The sequence below is a fragment of the Miniopterus natalensis genome, chromosome 15 (assembly GCF_054644295.1).
Source record: "Miniopterus natalensis isolate mMinNat1 chromosome 15, mMinNat1.hap1, whole genome shotgun sequence".
NCBI classification, from domain to species: Eukaryota; Metazoa; Chordata; class Mammalia; order Chiroptera; family Miniopteridae; genus Miniopterus; species Miniopterus natalensis.
The window spans coordinates 26,623,560-26,638,295 of NC_142095.1; the positions used below are offsets into that span (position 1 = coordinate 26,623,560).

General features: G+C 47.4%; 1 protein-coding gene across 1 annotated transcript in view; it reads left to right on the top strand.

Moving 5' to 3' along the window:
- The first annotated feature begins 13,338 nt into the window (after nt 1–13,338).
- MRAS (muscle RAS oncogene homolog) overlaps nt 13,339–14,736 on the top strand; it is a 47,705-nt gene continuing 46,307 nt past the window's right edge. Inside the window, exon 1 of the mRNA XM_016207057.2 lies at nt 13,339–13,422. The gene's annotated coding sequence lies outside the window, so the exon portion shown is untranslated. The remainder of the gene's footprint in view (nt 13,423–14,736) is intronic.

Sequence of the window (14,736 nt, forward strand, 5' to 3'; positions counted from 1 at the left end):
ACCTTTCACAAAAATTAACTCAAAATGGATCATAGACATAAATGTAAAATGCCAAAATATGAAAATTCTAGGAAAAAACATAGGAGAAAATCTAGGTGGTCCTTGGGTTTGGCAATGACTTTTTAGACAGAACACCAAAAGTATGATCCATGAAAGAAAAAAAATTATAAGTTGGAATTTATTAAAATTAAAAACTCGTGCTCTGTCCTGACCCGTTTGGCCTACAGACTAAAGGGTCCCAGGTTCAATCCTCGCCAAGGGCACGTACCTCAGTCGGTTGAAGGCTCAATCCCTGGCCCTGGTAGGGCTGGTGTGGGAAGTAACCAGTCGATGTGTCTCTCTCACATGGATGGATCTCTCTCTCTCTCTCTCTCTCTCTCTCTCTCTCTCTCTCTCTCTCTCTCTCTCCCCCTTCCACTCTCTGGAAACAAACAAACAGAAACAAATGTGTGCTCTGCAAAAGACTTAAGAGAATCAAAAGACAAACCACAGACTAGGAGCAAATATTTGCAAAACACATATCTGATAAAGGACTTTTATCCAGAATATACAAAACTCAACAGTAAGAAAACAACCCAATTTAAAGATGATCAAAAGATCTGAACACATACTTCACCAAAGAAGATACCAATATAAAGTAAACAAATGAAACAGATGCTCAACCTCATTTGTCATTAGGGAATTACAAATTAAAACAATAATGAGATACTGCTACACACCTATAAGAATGTCTAATATCCCCCAGACTGACAGTGTTAAATGCTGGTAAAGATACAGAGCAGCAGGTACTCTCGTTTATTGCTGGTGGGAATGCAAGGTGGTATGACCACTTTGGAAGACAGCTTGGCAGTTTCCTACAAAGCAAAACATAGTCTTACCATATGACCCAGCAGTCATGTTCCTACATCTTTACCTAGTTGATTTCAAAACTTATGTGTACACAAAACTCCATGTAAATGTTTATAGAAGCTTTATTCATAATCGCAAAAAATTGGAAATAATCAAGCTGTCCTTCATTAGGTCAATGAATAATTACACTGGCACATCCATGCAATGACACCTGTGAGACACAGCATTGCAAAATGGGTCTGTTAGATGCAAGCAGCATTTGTTGCCACAAGGTAGTGGTTACTCAAGCTCTTGAGTGGTTTGAAATCTCCCTTTGAACTTAGTTCCCCAAATAAAATTCAAACTAGATGCTAAGCTCCTCCTGCCAGCACATAGAAAGTTCAAAAATTTTATTCTTTTTGAAGGGGTTAGATTTATCACCCTTTCCTGGTCTCTACTAAAAATGGTCTCTACTATAAAATGTGGCCACATCTTTGCCAGACTAAACCACAGGAACAAATTTAGGGAAGCCACGTGTCCTAATTTGCCTGGGACCCCAATTTTACCCTGTTGTCCTGTGAAATTATTAATAATAATCCTCTTTACTTTCATAAGTGTACAGTTTAGACAATACAGAACCTCTTCAATTTTCCCCAAAATGGATCACCTTGGGTCACTTCAGCTTTTTACATCTTGATTTAATGAAATTTCCATCTTTTACATATTTTATGATATGGGTCAGTGATTTGAGTGTCTTTTTCCAAGACATCTGTTTTAATTAGACCGGCCCTAAGGGAGGTCTTTTTTTGTTAGTTTTGCTTTGTTTAATGCAAAAACTTCTAACTTTAAGGGTTACTACTCTGTTTTGGAGTCTAAAAGATTGGAAAAACAAACCTTATTATTTCTCCTGCGAGTCACATTCCTTGTCACAAGGTGGCGTTTTACTCAAGGGAAACCCTTCTGTGATCTAAACTGGACACCTGGAACATTTTTGTTCTTTTTGTTCTTCGTATTTTACTTTTTACTTTGTTTTTAGGAAGAATGTACCAAGAATGCTTTCATCCCCCCTCCTAATGTCTTACATGCACTCACTTGCTGCCTTCCTGGTGCCTGAAGGAGCCCCTTGTGTGGGAGCCCCTTGCTCCCCCAGCTCCCTCGCTCGCTCCAGCCAGAGACCCTGGAGAGTGGGTTCCTACTCCGAGCACCAGAGCCTATGCCCTGGGGGGGGGGGGGGGGGCACAGCTTCCTGGGCAGCCACCTATGTTTCTTGTAAGAAACTGGACGCCTTGGAGCCTGGGGTTGGAGTGCCACCTTTGTGCATGCTGGGATGGGCTCGAGGCATCTGGGCATTATCCAAGTGGGGCTGTGCTGAGGGTCTCTCGCACCATCCTGTTCTGGTGGGTTCTGGTTTCCTCAGTAGTTGGGACCCCAGGGTCCTAGCCTGGTTTTGCCAGTCAGGCTTGGGTGGGATGGTTCTAGAATGATGAGCTGGGCCAGCCCCTCACTGTAGGATAGTCCAAGGTAGGTTTTTCAAAACAGGAGATGCAGCCAGCACTGGGCACCAGGCAGCCCTGGGGAGGAGGGGGTGAGGGAGCAGAGGAACCTTGGGCCTGCCCTTTGGCCCTAGAGTGAAGGAAGGGTGGACTCTGCCCTGAATCCACCAGTAAGGCTGAGTGCAGGAAGAGAGCAGAGTCCTCCTGGGAGCCAGCAGGGTGGTGGCAGAGGGGAGAACTGGTGGTGAGGGGTTCGAGTGCCTTGCAGGAGCAGCAGGCCAGATGTGAACCCCTGTGGGTGTCCTGTCTGCAGTGTCCTGACTGCCAGTGCTGAGCAACTGAGGGACTGGAGACTCTGACCCTGAGGAGGCCTTATCCCAGGCTAGCAGAGCCACCACAGGGCTTTTGCAGCCTGGGACCCTGGGTCCTTCCAGCTGGTGCTTCTGCACCGGGGGTCATGGTTGCCACCTGTTTCTGGTTGGTGTTTTAATGCCAGCAGTTTTATGTGACATCAGCAGGGGTTTATGTGCAGGTGTTCTGTACCTGGGATGTCTCTAGGGAGAGAAGTACCCGAGAAAACTGGGCAGGTGGACATCCCCTTACCTTGTGACATCAATGTTCATAGCAGGGTGACTTGGGCAGGTGGCACTGGAGCTGGCAGGCCCACCACAGCATTCTGCTCAAGATTGTCCTGCCCCTCGGGTGACCTTTTCTAAGTGGGCACAGCCCTGCCAAACTTAACGTTGCCCTGTGACCCATCACTGCTCCTGGAGCTTGGCCGGAATCCCTCAGGTGAATCCTGAGGCACGTCTGTTCTAGGGGAAGCCTTAGGAGCCTCAGGGTGGGGCCGTTGTTTCTGGTGAGCCCCACTGGAGTCATATGTCATCCTACACGGAATGGCACCCAGCTGGGGAGGCAGTCTGGGGGTCAGGACCCTGAAGTCTTAGGGGGTTTGTTTCCAGGGAAGGTAGCCAGGGGCAGCACCAAGGGTGGGAATGACCCAGAGCCCTGTCTCCACCTGGAGCCCTTGCTTTGCTTTTACTCCCCTAGTGCGCCTGCAGGAAAAACTAAGTCAGAAACTGGTGGCACTCTTGCTGGGTGGGGGCCGGGCCCACTCTGCATCCGCGGCCTGGGGCGAGCCTCTGGGCTCCGGGCCTGTGCTGCCCCATTTGTAATTGATGCCCAACACCTCTCCCAGGTCAAGGGTTTGAGGAGCAGTTAGCTGGTGGGCCTAGCCACGGGCCCCACACCTCTATAGTGTCTTCTTCCCGGCGGTGGAGTCCCCGCAATGGACCCTCATCCTGCACCCGCCCCAACATTTTCTTTATTTTTTATAAACATTTTAAAAAATTTGTTTTTATTGATTTCAGAGGGAGGAAGGGAGAGGCAGAGAGAGATAGAAACATCAATGATGAGAGTCACCTGGGCCTGTGCCCTGACCTGAATCGAACCCTGACCTCCTGGATCAGGTCTATTTTCAACCACTGAGCCACGCTACAGGGCCCAGCATTTTCTTCATTAAAACATTTCGGATGCGATGTGGCTGTATACAGCGAGAATGAACCCACTCACTTTAAGAGCAAATCACGAACCAACGCAGGCTATGTATTTGCCCAGGTAACTTCCAGGGTTTCATCTTAGACGATGAGAATGTAAGCCTGCATCCTCGCCTGGGCTGACCCCCGCGGCTTCCACTTGTCATGTTTCCCTTTTCCCTGAGTGAGGGCAGCGCACTGCGCGGAGGGGGGCCGCGGGAGCAGCGGCCTGGGAGGCTCAGCCAGCCTGGGGCTGGATGCTGGACCTACCCCTGCGCCTGGGGAGCTGGCCTAGGCTACTAAAGCTCCCTCAGCCTCGGCTTCCTGTCCTTGTACTTCAGATGGAGAATATAATACCTACCTCTCGGGAATACTGTGGAGATAATGTTTTTTAAAGTGTCTTGACAGTTAAAGTCACTGGGAAGGTATTATGCTCCCTTTTCATAGTGCAGGATCACTGCTGGGAGGCGGCTTCCCAGTCAGGCATCACCTTGGCCACTCCACCCCTCACAGCCAGACAGTCACTCGACTCCTCCTCCGAGGTCAGGGGTCAGGGGTCAGGGGTCAGGGGAGCAGGGATGAGCGTGACTTCCCAGTCCCAGTGCTGAAGTATCCGACGTGGAATCCTGCACACTCCGCCCCCACCTGCCAGTTTGATGTTACCAGGATGGCTTTAATGACCAGAAGTTTTAAAATGTTGATGAAGTGTAATTGATCAGTCTTTTAAATTCTCCGTTTATTTTTTTCTTTGCCCTAAGAAATCTTTTCCTAAAGAATCTGTCTACTCTCTGGTCATGAAGATACTCCCCTTATTTTCTTCCAGGAATTATAGAAAAGTTACAATACAAGGAATTATTAAAAATTACAATGGAAGGAAGTACTAAATATTTACATATAGGCCTATGATCCATCTCAAATTCATTTCTAATTGAAAATTTTATTAAGATAATTGTAGATTCTTACAGTTGTAAGAATAACATACACACAAATTCTTTGTGCACTATGCTCAGTTTCTCCCAATGGTAACATTTTGCAAAACTGTAGTATGATATCACAACCAGGACATTGACGTTAATACAATTTACCCATCTTAGTGAGTGTGTGTGTGCGCGCGCGCGCATATCAGGGTCTATAAAATTTTATCACCTGTATAGGCTCATGTATCCACCACCACAGTCAAAATCTTGAAGACAAGGATCCTCTGTGGTGCCCTTTATAACCACCCCCGCCTCCTTTGCTCCTCCCCACCCCCATCCCTAACCTCTGGCAGCAATAAAAATGAACAAAATATTGATACATGCAACAACTTGGGAATTATGCTGAGAGAAGAAAAGCAGTCCCAAATTTTAGAAATGAAGGACATTATGTGTGTACTACAGTTTGTTTCAAATTAATTTTTGTGTGAGATGTGAGGTAGGAGTCAAGGTTGGGTTTTTTTGTTGTTGTTTTTTTCCATATGGCTTTCTGGTTGTGAAGCACCATTTGTTAAAAAAGACTTTCCTTTACTCAACTGGATTGCTTTCTCACCTTGTCAAATATCAATTGATTATAAGTGTGAGTTTCTTTCTGGGCTCTCTAAGTCTTCTAACTTTTTCAAGATGATTTTGACTACTGTAAGTCTTTTGATTTTCCTATAAGTTTGAATTAATCTGCTAGTATTTTCTTAAATCTTGTTGGACATTTGATTAGGATTGCATTGAATCTAAAGATTAACTTGGGGAGAAGTGACATTTTAATAAGATTGAGTCTCCCAATCCATTACTATGGCATATCTTTCCATTTATTTATTCTTTTATTTCAGCAATGTTTCGTAATTGTTGCACGCCATTTGTATTTTGTTTATTAATGCTATTATGAATGAAATTGCTTGTACATTTTACTTCATTTCCAATTATGTGCTGCCAGTACATAGAAATACACTGATTTTTGTATATTGACTTTGTGTTCTGAGACCTTGCTAAACTCACCCACTAGTTCTAGTAGTTTTTGTTGATTGTGAGGCTGACTTTGCAAACACAGGCTTAGTGAGCCACAAACTGAAGCAGCCTATCCCTCTGGGCCTACCAACTTGCATTGGACTGTGTTGCATTTTCTTTATATTGTAGAAGTCACTGAGAGTCCCCATCAAACTGCTGATCTGTATTGTGAGTCCATGTAGGGCAAGTTGTCCCAGCTACTCTCTAGAGACTCTTATCATGTAGCCTCAGGTTTCCATCTTGAGTGGGGACTCATGAGCCCTGTGCACCCACCACTCAGGCTTGTTGAGAGGTTAGAAGAGAGCAAGGAGACATCCTGCACACTGTAGAGTAATCTGATCACAGATTCTCCTGTTGGCAGACATTTCTCTGTCAGTCTCTCATATTTCTGCACATTTGTGAGCAGAAGCGCTAACCGCCTTTATTCCCAATTATCTTTTCAGGAACGTTCATAAAGTGAACAGCCTTGGAAGACAGAGATAGTATCTCCCTCTATAGAAAGTATACTCACTCTCCATCTAAAAGCTTTGGTTTTCTGCCCAGCCGGACATGGCTCAGCGGTTGAGCATCAACCTAGGATCCAGGAGATCGAGGTTCCATTCCAGGTCAGGGCACATGCAGGGTTGCGGGCTCAATCCCCAGTCGGGGCCGTGCAGGAGGCAGCCCATCAATGACGACACTCTCATCACTGATGTTTCTAATCTCTCTCTCTCCCTCTCCCTTCCTCTCTCTGAAATCAATAAAGATATATTAAAAATAAACATATAAAAAACAAAAGTTTTCGTTTTCCCAAGCTCAAGGTTCTTCTATGACATACCCATTGCATGTGCAGGTTTACTTGGCCCTCTTTGCATTGTTATATGGGAATTGAGGTTCAAGAAACCTATGCAAAAATGCTAATACCAACTGAAACTCATGGGCACAGACAACAGTTTGTGTGGTGGTTACTAGAGGGGTACCCACCTGGGGGGGTGGAAGTTGGAGGGGGCCTAATATATAGTGATGGAATATGGTTTGACTTTGGGTGGTGGGCACACAGTGCAATATACAGATCTTGTGTCATAGAAATATACACTTGAAACCTATATGATCCTATTAACCAATGCTAACCCAATAAATTTAATTTTGAAAAATGCCAATACCCTGGTTACTGCTGTTGCTATTCTTTATCTCCAACCGAGGAGTTTCATGCCTTCTGCAAGTAGCCATCAAACTATGGGAAAATAATTTGTTAGCTTGCAAGTGAGATGAAATCTCAGACCTTCACAGCTCCTGATACCTCTAGAGAGGTAATGAACTTTGCCCCTTCATTGTTTAGTTTTCTCGGGGAGATTGGAGAGCAGGACCTATTTCCCTTATAACTTCTCATTGGAACACAACTCCTGCCCATCTATTTGGTCCAACAGAAGAAGCTTTTGAGGCAGATCTGGATCCCAGTCAACTCACGAAGACCTCATTACCAAACACTTTGCTCCACCAGTGCGTCCCCTGAAGCTTCTCGAATGACCACCCCAAAGATTGAAGGCTTAGTGCTAAATGGCCAACTGAATTCTCTAACATTGCTAATATTTATCTCAAAGATTTATGTGCATTTTGGAATACTGCATGCCATATCCATATTTGTTTTAATGTAAACATGATGTTTTAAAATTTAAACCAGCAAGGATTTAAAAATTGTTTTCTGTCTTATTTTTCAATATGATGATGCTATTAGATTTCAGAATATTGTGCTAAATGGAAATGAGCAATCCCTGCATTTTAGGCTCAAAACCCAGGCAATTTTTCTTTCTCTGACTTGTTAATACAGTATTTCAAATACTAAGACGCGTGAAAACATGTAGCTGCAAATGACAATCACTCTCCCACTGTTTTGCAAGCTGGACTGGGTAATCATTGAGAAGAAATGCTCAGGATGTTGGTTTCAGGCTCCAAGTTGCAAAATTTCATTGAGGGTGTCTCCTGTGGAGAGGCTGGGTCACATTGCTCATGTGGAAGGGAATGGCTCTTGGCCAAGCTCTGCTTCTTATCAGCTTCATCAAAGCATTTGTTTAAATGAAGAAAGATATCTAATCCTTAAAAATTATTTTTACCCTGTTTTCAGCAGGTTCCTGCAGCACATAGTTCCTGCACATGTGGTGGCTCAAAACACACAGCTCATCTTCATGGGCAGTTTCCTCCAATACCCCAGAGGTCGACTTTCCAATGCATCACTCATGGGGGAAGTTTTCCAGCAACTCCCCCAGTGTGTCATCTTTCCATGGAAGGCTCCCTCAGCACCCAAGAGGAATGCTTTTCAGTGAATTCCATCTGGATGGAACTTCAGTGAGCTTCCTCACCTAGTGAGCTCCAACAAAGTATGGATCTTAGCCTGGTGGTAGAAGGTGAGAGTCAGGGCCTCATACAGGTTTGTTCTTTGCTCAGGTGCTCTGCCTTAGCCCTAGAGGATGCTCTCTATCTCTGCTTTAACTATATTCTTTAGAGTTATCTTTTCCCCTTAGTAGATAGTCCCCTCTTATACTTAATAATTATGTACATTAAAATTTCCTTGTCCAAATCACTGTGGATATACCATTTTATACTTCTACCAACAATATATGAGTTCTAGTTTCTCTGCCATTAGTCATTCTAAAGTCGTGTCTACTAACTCTGACATCTGAATGATCTGTGTATCTGCTTCTATTGTCTATTTTTTCTCTTATCAATTATATTTTTGTTCCTCTTCACCTGCCTAGTTATTTTTCACTATATGCAGACATTGTATATAGGAGATATAGAGACTTCAGATGATGTAATTTGCCAAACAAAGTGTTCTTTCTTCTGTTAAGCAGACAGGGGTGAGGGATGATCATCTCAATCCAGTGAAGAATTGAGCTGGGATAGGACAGAATTTCAATTTTTGTAAGACAGTCTGTCATTGGTTCACTCCTATTGCTCACATGTGGGTTTTGATTGAGAACCTTCAGGTTTCTGTATCTTCAGTCATGAAAGACTGTGAAGATTCAGCTCTACCCTTCAGAGGTTCCCAATCCAGCTTTCCTGGCTCTGCTCCCATGGAGATTAAAATTCTGGCAAATATCATGAGGGAGGAGCTGGCCTTATGTTTGAGGCAGGCCCTCTCTTATTGCGGAGCCTTTGTTTTTTTAAGCACGATGGGACTATGGAAGATTTCATTTTGTTTATTGGAAGCATTCTTAGGCCCAGAACTCAGTAAATGTCATGTGGAGAAAATTGGTTGTATTTTTAAGGCCACCTGTGTTCCAATTTGTCATTCTAGTACCATGTGGCCACTAAAAGCTTTGCTGGTTTCTCTTTCCTCCATTAGAGGTCTTCCTTCTGGGCAAAGCGTGATCACTAGCCAGACCCCCAAACTGGCAAATATCCTGGGGGAGGGGAGAGAAGCAGCTGGAGAACCTCATCTCGTTTCATTGTAGTAGGAGCACTGGCCTGACACAACCTACTATATCCTGCCTAGTAGAGAAAATTTCCTAGGCTTATGAAAATCAAAACTCTTTTCAAACTTTTGTCTCTAGCATGTATTTCAAAATCTTGGAGTTGGCTTTCTTTCTTGACAAATTTCTGATGTAATGTCACTACCTTGAGGCTCTGGGTTGTCAAAATACAAATCAATGTTTTTCAGACTGTAGGTCACAGCCCCTGAAATCAATTTAGTAGGTCTTGTTAGCATTTTTTAGTGAAACAGAATAGAATAGGCCAGAGTGCATCACACATAGTCAAGATAAGTATTGTTTCATGAAATTATAATTTTTCTTGTGTGTGAATTGGTTTGCAATGTAAGCCTATTTTTACCTATGAATTGCAGCCCAAAATGTTTAAAAGTCACTGCACTTGAATTTAAACATAGGAAGAGCCATGGGGGAGAAAAGCAAATGATCAGAAACAAACATATTAGTTGAGTATGGACAACTTTTTGGATAAGTTTGGCCACGAGTGGGAAGTAGATTTGTTGAAAACTGTTCTTTTGGCTCCAGCGAGCAAGAAGGAGCCATGTGAGGGATGAACCATAAGCATCAGGGAAGGAAATCTAGGCCTAGCTCTGAATGGGGCAGGTGGGGCGAGGAGGGGGTCGCAGGGAAAGTGAAAAGTGAGAAATGACTGAACATGGATTAGTAAAGGCCATAAAAACCCTGAGAAAAGACTGTGTAGTTCTTGGAGCCATATCATGGGCAGCCCAGGGAAGAAAGACCTTGTTTGTACTTGGCACAGAAGCAAGGTCAGCTGATGGGATGAAAACACATGTGGCTGGGGCGAGGCTCTTCTGCTAACCCATAATTGGTGCTTCAGGGTCAGCAAAAGATCTAATTTCAGCCACAGGCCTGAAGAGACCGTGATGGAACAAGTGCTAGTGTCCTCTTCACTTTCTCCCTGCTTCCCAACACCAAACACACGCCACTGACCTGCCAAAGACATAGACTGGGCTCCAACAGGGTGGCTAGACCTTCTGCACAGGCCGCTGGGAGGGTGTGTGGGCCATCACTGTGCCCAGGGCTGGCATACCATGAGTGTTCAGGAGCCCAGAGCTGCTATTACCCCCAGGGACCACACTGGGGCAGGGAGTTCTGGAGGAAGATTGTGCCACAGTAACCTGGCTGGCTCCTGGCCCTGAAGTCTCCCAGGCCCCCAGGTTTGCCCACTGAACCCCCAGGCACCAGCTTAGGCCCGCTCTTAGACATGGCACTCAGCAAACCTCGGAACAGGGAGGCAAGCACAGGACGCATGACAGTGGATGAGGCACATTCACTCATGTCAGTGAGCAGGAAAGTTCTGCTCTGGGTCAGCCCAGTGGCTCTGATGTTTGCCCCATTCCAGAGTTGGCTCCAGGCCTGTGGCTGGCCTTGGACCTCAGGACCTAAAACTGGGGCCTGAGTCCTGCCTGGGTTTTTGGCCAGGAGTCTGGCTTTCTACCATGCCCCAAACACACCTGCTCAGCCATGCAGATCTGTTGGAAGTTTTGAAAAGACTTCAGCTCCCTCATGCCTTAGCATATAAGGTTTTCTGTCTCTCTAGCAGTCTAGTTGGTTGTTATTTGCCTTTCAATCCCTGGCTCAATCATCACCTCTCACAGAGAGCCTGCCCTGGGCACTCACCCCCTCCCCACATTGGCTTAGGTACAGTTCCTCTGGGCTCCCATGGCCCCCGGTGCCTCTCTTTTCCACACCACTTATACCTCAGTGGCACTCTGAGTTTGCTTGGAGGCAGGTTTGCCACAGCACCTGGCACACAGCCAGTGCTCTGGCAGTGTTTACTGAATGAATGAACTATCAAACCCAGGCCTCACTTTTCTGCTCAGTGACCCTGTTCTCTGAAGCCCCTATTTGCCAGCAACTGAGCCATGTTTTATTTCAGGGTTCAACGAGCAGAGGAGGCAGCCCAAATGGGACAGGCACCCTGTTGTAAGAGCCCGGCCACAGCCTGGAGCATTTAACCTCACCATTAGAGAATCTGTTTAAATTCCATTTCAGAAGGGACAGGTCATTGAAGGTTTGGGTGTGAAAGTTGTATAAAGGCAAGTCTTTAACTCTTGTTAAAGCTCAAGCTGAGGGCAACAGTCTGACAACTGTGCCAGTCAGGGCCCAGGAGAGGATCTCTCTTCACAGAAGAGCCCATGAAGGAATGATAGACAACCAAAACCCACAGACCCCTGCCTGCCTCCCCCGAGGCCTGTAGCAAATGGAAGGGTGGGGAAGAGTCAGGTTCCAGGGCAAGACCTAGCCAGTCAAGATGAACATCTGTCCCTTGAGTCAGTTCTGCTACTCCCTACCAAGGTGACATAATTTTGATGACACCCAATCCACTCCCCCCTGCCATGGGGACCCTTGGGGTCCACAGGGCCTTCAGAGAAGCAGGTGGACGTGGGGATGCAGGGGCACGGTAGCTCTCGCCAAATGGCTGCATGGCTACCTGGGACGCCAATCGAAACCTGCATAAAAATTGGGACCCCCCCAATGGCATGAAGGACTCAGGGAAGTAAGGTCCCTTTAGGCCTGAGGTGGAGGGCGAAGCTCTCAAAATGATAAAGGGATGGGTTCCCTGGGTGCGTAAAACTGGTTCCAAGTCATTATCAAGGTCTACCCACAGAAAGAACATCCTCAAAAATGACACTGATAATCAAAACTACACTGAGATATCACTTCACCTCCACTAGGATGGCTTTAATAAAAAATGACAGACAATAACAAATGTTAGTGAGGATGTGGAGACACTGAATCTCTCATACATTGTTGATGGGAATGTCAAATAGTGCAGCCACTTTGGAAAACACTTTGGGGAGCCCTTAAACTGTTAAACATAGTTAGCATATGACCCCACATTTCTACTTCTAAGTATATATCCAGAATGAAAACATATGTTCATACAAAGACTTGTACATGAATGTTTATAGTAGCTTTATTCGTAATACCCCCAAAGCACAGACATGTGGCACACATGCAATGGAATATTATTCAGTCACGACAAGGAATGAAGTGCTCCTACATGCTGCAACCTAGATAAACCTTGAAAACATTGTGCAAAGTGTAAGAAGCTGGTCACAAAAGATCACATGCTGTATGATTCCATTTATACGAAATACCCAGAACTGGCAATCCAGAAGGTAGGTTCGTGGTTTCCAGGGGTGTTGGGGGGGGGGGGGGCGAGGAGGAGTGACTGCAAATGGGTACAGTTTTTTTGAGGGGGGGGTAAGAAAATGTTCTGGAAATGGATAATGGCGAGGGTTGCACAGCTTTGTGAATGAATACCTTACAAATCACTAAATTGAATACTTTAAAGGGTGGAATCCTAGAGTATGCGAGTTGTATATTTTTAAAAGATAGGAAAATGACGCCAATGGAGGAGTTAGCGGAACTGAAACAATGAAATGGAGCGCGAGCGTCGCCTGTCCGCTTCGCATCCATCTGAACGAAACTTTGAACCCAAGAATGGTGCACCAAGAGCGCCGGGAAAAACGACCCTGGAGGCAGAATCTAGAAAGGCACGGGTGCCTGGATTCCAAGGGGACGCGGTTAAGGTGGCGATCCGGGGTCGCTTAGGACTGGGGAGGCTCAGAAGTTGGCCAGGCCGAGCAGAGATTTAAAGGTTGGAGCGCAGAGGCTTTTAAAGGGGCCGGGACGAATTCCCATTCTGCGTCCACCTTAAAGCCAGCTCGGCGGCGCCGCGGGTCGGACCCTGGTAAGTGCTCGGGGCCGCGGGGGAGGCGGCGGCGCGGGCCCTGTTCCGTGGCCAGGCTGGCGCGCCCCGCCGGGTCCGGGGGACTCCGCACGGGCGGCTGGCACTCCCCCGGCCGCGCGTCCCGGCGCCGGGGAACAGGCGGGGGCGGCGGGGTCGCGGCGTGGGGCCCGGCTCCCCCCGCGCCCTGGCAGCACTCTATTTTTAGCAGGCGCTGTTGCAATATAAGGAATGCGCCGCGCGGCAGGCACTCCGGGCGCGCTCAGGCTGCGCGGTCGCTTTAAGGAGGCGCCGGGGTGGGGACGGGCCAGAGCGGCCGGCGGGCCGGCGGGCCGGGAGCCGTCAGTCCGGCTGGAGCATGAAGGAGGCGACCTGAGGGCCAGAGCCCAGCCGGGGCTGGAGCGTGCGGTGAGTGGTCAGGGCCGCCGGGGACAAGAGAGGAGGAGAGGGGAGGGGGCCCGTCCGCGCGGGCGCTTTGTTCCGGGGCCGGAGGTGTGGCAGCCCCTGGCCGGGCCGCGCTCTCCCAGCTGAATGCTCCCTGGGACTGGCGGTGAGTAGCCTCCCGAATAACGGTGTGCGATCGAGAAATCGGCCACGACTGAGACTCCAGTGGGGAGGGCCTGCCCACCTCCCAAAGAGCCTCTGTTAGGATAACCGCCCTTGGGTTCCTTGTTGGCCCCGGCGAGACCCCGCAGGGTCGTGAGCAGCGGGGCTGGGGTGGGGTGGGGTGGGGGGCGCTTTCTTCCCTTCTAAAATGGCGTTAAGGAGCGCCGGCATCCGCGGGTGGAGTTGTCAAATTCAGCTGAATTACAAAAAGCAGCCTTCTTCATAAACAACCCTCACAGCGCTTGGGGCTCTGGTCGCAAGTAGGGTTGGGCTCATTCATTGACCAGACCTGGCCAGGGCGTCCACCGTGTGTGGGGCACAGTGCCAGCGGCTGCTCCACGGGGAAGGCAGGGGAACAAACCGAGCCACAGCCCAGCGTGGTCGGTCCTGGGATCAGGGGAGCTCAGGGTTTCTGGGAGCAGACTGTGGAAGGTCAGGGAAGGCCGCCTAGAGGAGGTGATGCCTTGCAGGAGCATGGGCATTGGACACCCAGTTAGACTGTGGCTGGAACCAAGATCTGTGCTGGCTGGGGACAAAGCTGAGTCTGAAAAGGTGGACAAGGGCCACTTCATCATGGCCCTGATCACAGAGCTCTGAGCTTGCCCCTCTTCCAACCATGGACCCCTGCTTGGGTTAGAATGGCTCTTGCCACTCCAGGACTCAACTCTGCCCTGGACCTGACCAAGAGGGTGACTGAAGAGGCTCGCAATTGCGGCCTCATAAGAGTGACTTTCCTGGCAGCAGGAGTAATAAGGAGATCTGACTTGAAAAACTCTGAAGCTTGCCCAGCCAGTGTTGCTTGGTGGTTGAGGGTTGACCCATGACCAAGACGTCCCTGGTTTGATTTGGGTCAGGGCACAGGCCCGAGTTGCAGCTTGATCCCCAGTAAGGGGCACGCAGAAGGCAGCCGATAGGACATTGATGTTTCTATCTCTCTATCCCTTTCCCTTCCTCTCTCTCTAAAAAAAAAAAAAAAAAAAAAAAAAAAAAAAAAAAAATCAATAAAAACATATTTTTTTTAAAAACAAAAAACCCCCGAAACTCTACTAACATAACAGCAGCCAACAGAGCTCACAGATACCAGACATGGATGTGCTTGCTTAGCATTTGACAAGA